Raw genomic sequence first — 7,524 nt, forward strand, 5'->3', positions numbered from 1 at the left:
CCTAGTTCTATAGGGCTTGGCTATTTAATATTTTTATGGAAGAAATGTTTAGTTCTGGAAAAGGTAAATGCTTGTATATATTTTTGCAGCCTGGGGTCTCCCTGCTTCATTTCTTCCTTTAATTTAAGTGGTCACATGTATATGTCTTCCCTGCTGTGTTAGGAAAATGGGGGCTGGATATCCCAAGAATCAGAGATTATATAAAAATATTGCAAATAGACAGCAGACATATTTACCAAATGTTCTTAAATTTTGGTCCAAAATGAATATTTGGAAATAGATTTATTGTAAGTGTTTAATTAGAACTTTTTAAAAATCTGAACTAAATTGCTTTTAAGATCCTTTTTCTTTGTAAGCATTGTAAATGCTATTAAATTCTGTTAATTTTTTTTTTCTTACTGCATGTTATGTTGAAATAAAAACAAAGTAAAATGAGCACTTGCCTTATTCTTCTGCTCTGCGGGTGGGTTGGGGAAGGCAGCCTACCACAGCCTAGATCAAGAGGGAAGGAGCTCAGGTACTTCATCAATGGAATGGTTTAAACAGATATAGCAATTCATAATTGTGAATTCCTGCTCTGTTTTTTATAGAGTGCAGAAGAATCTAATTTCTGAAGACTTACAATAACTCTATTTAAACTCAGGGGTTGATTTTTCATCAAGGGATTGATTCACCAGAAATTTTAGTGAAACAGGACTTATCTGCTCACAAAGCTGTCATCCTATATGGACTATTTTGATCAAGCCCTCTCTGCATTTTCACTTATCTGGTTAATTATCTGAAAATATTTCAAGGATGACTCATGGAATTACTTTGCTCCAGTTTTGTATCCCTCCTTGTTTTGGACATAGTTCCATTCTCCTAAACTTCTTGATGGTTAATGACTTCTTGTATTATTGGTATCTCCAGCCCTCTTGCCTTCTTGTGTGTTTTTATTTTAGAATTATTTATAACATTGTTAATAGAGAATGGCAACACTGAATTGTGCATTACTATATTAGACTACCTTTGTTTCCTTGGACTAATTTCAAATACTCAGGTAACTACAGGAATTACAGGGAGTCATTTCTATAGTTTCTTCAGAAGGTTGCTTCTCTTGCATTTCCCTAAAAGATGTAAGTCTGTGTTTAAGTTAAAACTTTGAGGGCTAGGGAAATAGCTTAGTGGTTAAGGCATTTGCTTGCAAGACCTAAGGACCCTGGTTCATTTCTCCAGGACTCACATAAGCCAGATGCACAAGGGGGAAGCGCATGCTTCTAGAGTTCATTTGCAGTTGCTGGAGGCCCTGGTGTGCCCATTCTCTCACTCTCTCAAATAAACAAATAAATAAAACTGAGTTCTCCATTTTGTACACTTTCCTATCAATTTTCTGTTAGTAAGTTGTTCCTCACCTACTGTGTGACTTCTTTTAAGTAGTTTAAAAAAAATTGGGTATGGTGGCGCACACATTTAATCCCAGCACTTGGGAGACAGAGGGAGGAGGACTGCCATAAGTTTGAAGCCACCCTGAGACTACATAGCGAATTCCAGGTCAGTCTAGGCTAGAGCAAGACTCTACCTCAGGGGGAAGAAAAGATGAGGGCTAGAGAGATGGCTTAGTAGTTAAGGCACTTGCTTTCAATTCCCCAGGGAGTATGCGGCTGGAGTTCATTTGCAGTGACTGAAAGCCCTGGTCCACCCATTCTCTCTCTCCCTGCCTCTTTCTCTTTCTGTCTCTTAAATAAATAAAATTTAAAACAAACAACAACAAAAAAGATGTCTAGGATGATGCTCAGCGATTAAGGCACTTGCCTACAAAGCCTAAGGACCCAGGTTTGATTTGCCAGTACCCATGCAAAGCTGGATGCACACAGTAGCACATGCATCTGGAGTTCATTTGTAGTGGCACTGTGCCCTAGCACGACCATTGTCTCTGTCATTTTGTCTCTGCTTGCAAGTAAATGCCGTTAAGAAAAAAAGATCCGCGGGGCATGGCGACACATGCCTTTAATCCCAGCACTTGGGAGTCAGAGATAGGAGGATCATCCTGAGTTCAAGGCCAACATGTCACATAGTGAATTCTAGGTCAGCCTGAGCTAGAGTAAAACCCTACCTTGAAAAGTCAAAAAAAAATTCACTACTCAGGATGAGAATATCTGCATGGTCTGACAAGCATGAAAGCCTCCATCTGAATTGCTTTCCTTCTTTAAATTTTTTTTTTTTTTTTTTGAGGTAGTGTCTCACTGTAATCCAGGCTGCCTGGAACTCACTATGTAGTCTCAGGGTGGTCTTGAACTCAGGATGATCCTCTTACCTTTCCCTCCCGAGTGCTGGGATTGAAGGTGTGTGCCACCACGCCTGGCCTTGAATTGCTTTTCTGAGACAGCAAAAGCCTGGTCTGTAGCCCGGCATGGTGGCGCACGCCTTTAATCCCAGCACTCTGGAGGCAGAGGTAGGAGGATCACCATGAGTTCAAGGCCACCCTGAGACTCCATAGTGAATTCCAGGTCAGCCTGGGCTAGAGCGAGACCCTACCTTGAAAAACCAAAAAAAAAAAAAAAAAAGCGGGGTGGGGGGAGAAAGCTTTAAGCACATTGTGGCTAAGAATAAGATGCATGCACCATTCTACTGGGGAGAAACAACTGCTCTTACAATACCTCAAACCCAGCAAAACATAAAACTTGAACTCAGCTAGCTATTATTCTCAGGACACTTTTTTTTTTTTTTGGTTTTCAGGGTAGGGTCTCACTGTAGCCCAGGCTGACCTGGAATTCATTATGTAGTCTCAGGTTGGCCTTGAACTCATGGTGATCCTCCTACCTCTGCCTCCCTAGTGTTGGGATTAAGGGCGTGCCCCATCACGCTTGGCTGTTCTCAGGACTCTTATTTAAAAATAGTCTCAAAAATAAAAAAATAAATAAATAAATAGTCTCACTAGTTGTGCCAGGTGGTGCAGAACTAGAGAGGTTGGTGTAGGAGGATCTCTCTGAGTTCAAGGCCAGCATGGGTTACACAATGAGTTCCAGAATAGCCTGGGCTAAAGTGAGACCCTGCCTCGGGGAAAAAGTAATATGACCATTTTTTAAAAATATTTTATTTATTTATTTGAGAGAGAGAAAGGGACAGATAGAGAATTAGCACGCCAGGGCTTCTAGCCGCTGCAAGTGAACTCCAGATGCATGCACCCCCTTGTGCATCTGGCTTATTTGGGTCCTGGGGAATGGAACTGGGGACCTTAGGCTTCACAGGCAAATGCCTTAACCGCTAAGCCATTTCCCCAGCCCTGACCATTTTTTGTTGTTATTGTTTTTCAAGGCAGGGTCTCACTCTAGCTCAGACTTGGAATTTACTCTGTAGTCTCAGTGGCCTTGAATTTATGGTGATCCTCCTACCTCTCTGCTGGGATTAAAGGTGTGCGCCACCACGCCTGGCTTTCTGACCACTATTTTTAAAGATAGGGTCTTGGACTGGAGTGTTGGCTTAGCAGTTAAGCGCTTGCCTATGAAGCCTCAGAACCCCAGTTCGAGGCTTGAGCCCCCATTACCCACATAAACCAGATGCACAAGGTGGTGCATGCATCTAGAGTTCATTTGCAGTGGCTGGAGGCCCTGGCACACCCATTCTCTCTCTCTTTCTGTCTGTCTGTTGCTCTCAAATAAAAATGGAACAAAAAGTAAATAAATAAAATAAAGATAGGGTCTCATGTAAAGCTTTCTTGCTTTATTTTCCTGACAAAATCTTTAACTTGCCCTTGTGTGTCTTCACTAGCCTGTTGTTTTTAAGACAAGAGCTCTTGAGAGCCACTGGCTTGGGGAACTGTAGTGCCCTAGTGTCCAGTGCTCTAATCCCCAAACTATACCCAGCTGGAGTGGTTCCATCACCCCCCGTTTTTTGGTTTTTTTTTTTTGGTTTTTCGAGGTATGGTCTCACTCTAGCCCAGGCTGACCTGAAATTCACTCTGTAGTCTCAGGGTGGCCTTGAACTCACAGTGATACTCCTACCTCTGCCTCCTGAGTGCTGGGCTTAAAGGCATGTACCACCACGCCTGGCTTTTTGGTTTTTCAATGTAGGCTCTCACCACTCTAGCGCACGCTGACCTGGAATTCACTAATTCACTATGTAGTCTCAGAGTGGCCTTCAACTCTTGGTGATCCTCCTATCTCTGCCTCCCCAAGTGCTAGGGTTAAAGGCATGTGCCACCACACCCAGTGGCTCCATCGCTCTTGAAACTGGTAACCTGACCCTGACTTAAAAAAGAAAAAGGCCCGCCTGGGAGCCCATTCGTGTCGACTGACCAGAGTCCATGAATCCTCGGCTCAGGAGCCCTCCGCGCCATCCCAAACCCAGAGAGTGCCCTTAGCCCCAATAATCACGAAGTGCACATCTACAAGAAGAATGGGAGCAGGTGAATAAAAGCTCATGAGCTCAAGGAACATAACGGACATATCACAGGTATTGACTGGGCTCCAAAGAGTGGCCGCATCGTTACCTGCGGGGCTGACCACAATGCCTATGTCTGGAGTCAGAAAGATGGCACCTGGAAACCAACCCTGGTGATCCTAAGGATTAACCGCGCAGCCACTTTTGTGAAGTGATCTCCCCTAGAGAACAAACTTGCTGTGGAAAGTGGACCACGGCTCATTTCTGTTTGTTACTTTGAGTCCAAAAATGACTGGTGAGTAAGCAGGCACATTAAGAAGCCCATTCGGGGCTGGAGAGATGGCTTAGCGGTTAAGCGCTTGCCTGTGAAGCCTAAGGACCCCGGTTCAAGGCTCGGTTCCCCAGGTCCCACCATTAGCCAGATGCACAAGGGGGCGCACACGTCTGGAGTTCATTTGCAGAGGCTGGAAGCCCTGGCGAACCCATTCTCTCTCTCTCTCTGTGTCTGTCGCTCTCAAATAAATAAATAAATTAATTAATTAAAAAAAAAAAAGAAGCCCATTCGCTCCACAGTCCTCAGCCTGGACTGGCACCCAAAAACGTTCCACTGTGACTTCAAATGCAGAGTGTTTTCTGCCTACATTAAAGAAAAAAGTGGATGAGAAACCAGCCAGCATGCCCTGGGGCAGCAAGATGCCTTTTGGTCAGCTGATGTCAGAGTTTGGTGGCAGTGGGACTGGTGGCTGGGTCCATGGGGTCAGTTTCTCTGCCAGTGGGAGCCGCCTGGCCTGGGTCAGCCATGACAGCACTGTGTCCGTAGCTGATGCCTTGAGCAGCGGGCAGGTCTCCACTCTAAAAACGGAGTTCCTGCCGCTCCTGAGTGTATCATTTGTCTCGGAGAATAGTGTCGTAGCTGCTGGCCACGACTCCTGCCCAATGCTCTTTAACTACGATGACCGCGGCTGCCTGACTTTTGTCTCCAAGCTAGACATTCCCGAAACAGAACATCAAGCGCAACATGTCCGCCATGGAACGTTTCCGCAATATGGACAAGAGGGCCACGACCAAAGACCGCAGCACAGCTTTGGAGATGCTGCACCAGAATAGCATCACTCAAGTGTCTATCTATGAGGGGACAAGCAAGATTGTCGCAAATTTTGCACTACTGGCATCGATGGAGCCATGACAGTTTGGGATTTCAAGACCCTAGAGTCTTTGATCTAGGGCCTCTGGATAATGTGAAGCCGAGTGAGCTTCCACCATCCCTCATGAGGAACGGGGCTGACCACAGCCCTGTGCATGGTGTTGAGGACGCCAGCCCCAAGGAAACACTGTAAACTCGTACCGCACAGATAGTGTGTGTTCATGTGAATATAATTGCTGAAAGTGTTGGTTTTAAAGGCAGCAGTGGTTTCTTTTTATTTTTATTTTATTTTGTTTATGTCGTATAAGTTGTCTGCTAGAAAATGAAATAAAAATCCTGAATGTGTTAAAAAAAAAATGGAGAACAAAAAGAAAATAGCTCAAAATGTTTAGATAGTATCTGCAGCCATTAAGTAGACAGTCCCGAACTGACTTCAAAACTTCAAAACCCTCTTACTATATAGGTTGCTGTACACCCACCACATCCCTGAGAGTTTTCCATAATCAACACAGCCATCCTATCTAATTGGTCTCCAACTCCCATCACATGAAATCTTCAAAGCAAAATCCTTCCCACAGAGCTACCCCATCTTGCATCCCTCAGTTTGGTTCTTCATGTGGCTAGATCCTTCCCACAGCTGCCAGGATGTTTGGGCATCCGTTTCCTATAGCCCTCTACCCCTACCTGGAATGAAAACCAGAGGTGCACTCCTAAAACTTCAGCATGTGATAATCATTGCTTTGTATCCTTTTTTAAAAGCTGCGTTTTTGCTTATTTATTTGAGAGACAAGCAGATATGGAATGGGCACACCAGAGCCTCTAGCCACTGCAAACAAAACTCCAGAGGCAGGCACCGCCTTGTGCATCTGGTTTACATTGGTCTGGGGGAATCAAATCTGGGTCCTTTGGCTTTGCAGGCAAGCGCCTTATCCGCTAAACCATCTCTTCAGCCCTAGAGCTGCAATTTGAAGTAATCAGATTTGTTGTGATAAGTCAGCACAAAGAACTCTTCCAGTTTTCTCCAATGTCAACATCCCAAGTAACCAGTAGTTATCAAAACTAATGTAATGATTAGCATTAGTAAAATAACACTGAAGTACAGTGCTTATTCTGATTTCACCAAATTTTCTTCCTCTAATTTGTGACCGTTCCTCATTCATTCCTTGTCTTTCATGACCTTGAGATTTTATTTTGTTGAGGGTTGTTTTGTTGAAACTGGTTCTTGCTATGTGGCCCATTCCAGCCCAAAACTTGCCACCTTTGGTGACCTTGAGACTTTTGGGGGAGTTTTGTTCAGATACGTTGTAGAATATCTACTACCTTGAGTTTAATTTTCGAATGATTAAAATCGGATTTTTGTGAAAAATATCAAGGAAGTGATGTGCCCTTAGCACATGATGCTGGGTGTGTGGAACATCAACACAGATCTCATTATCCTTGATCTGGTTACGGTGGTGTAGGCCGTCTCAGTTGTAGTCAGTACCTAGACCTCCTCACAGGCAGACACCAAATCCTTCTCCAGTGAAAGAAACTATTTGTAATCAAACTATAGATGTAATTCATCAGCCTTGAATTCCGAAGATATAATGCTAGGATGACATGACATTTAAAAGTGGGGGTGCCAGTGCTATGCTGAGGCTTGTTTGACAAAAAGCAACCAGGAGACTGTGTGGCACGAGGCTCACTAAATGAGTGTGTTTTAACAAGTTATTTCCTGATAGCACAGTTTTTCGTTACCTGAGTGTTTGAGCCCCCTTCCCCCCCCGCCCCCCGTGGCGGTGCACGCCTTTAATCCCAGCACTTGGGAGGCAGAGGTAAAAGGATCATTTGTGAGTTTGAGGCCACCCTGAGACTACAAGGGTAATTCCGGGTCAGTCTGGGCTAGAGTAAGACCCTACTTCGGGGGGAAAAAAAAAAAATCAGATATGATGGAGAATGGAGTTGTGAAGGGAAAGTGAATGGGAATTATCATGGAAGTTGCCAATTAAAAAAAAAACAAAAACAAAAAACAGTCATGTAAG

The 7,524-nt window shown here is 44.0% G+C and overlaps 1 pseudogene; it reads left to right on the forward strand.

The window, feature by feature from the left end:
• The first annotated feature begins 44 nt into the window (after positions 1-44).
• Positions 45-5,583, forward strand: LOC101609040 (annotated as a pseudogene).
• The last annotated feature ends 1,941 nt before the right edge of the window (positions 5,584-7,524 follow it).

Source organism: Jaculus jaculus, chromosome 8 (genome assembly GCF_020740685.1).
Source record: "Jaculus jaculus isolate mJacJac1 chromosome 8, mJacJac1.mat.Y.cur, whole genome shotgun sequence".
NCBI classification, from domain to species: Eukaryota; Metazoa; Chordata; class Mammalia; order Rodentia; family Dipodidae; genus Jaculus; species Jaculus jaculus.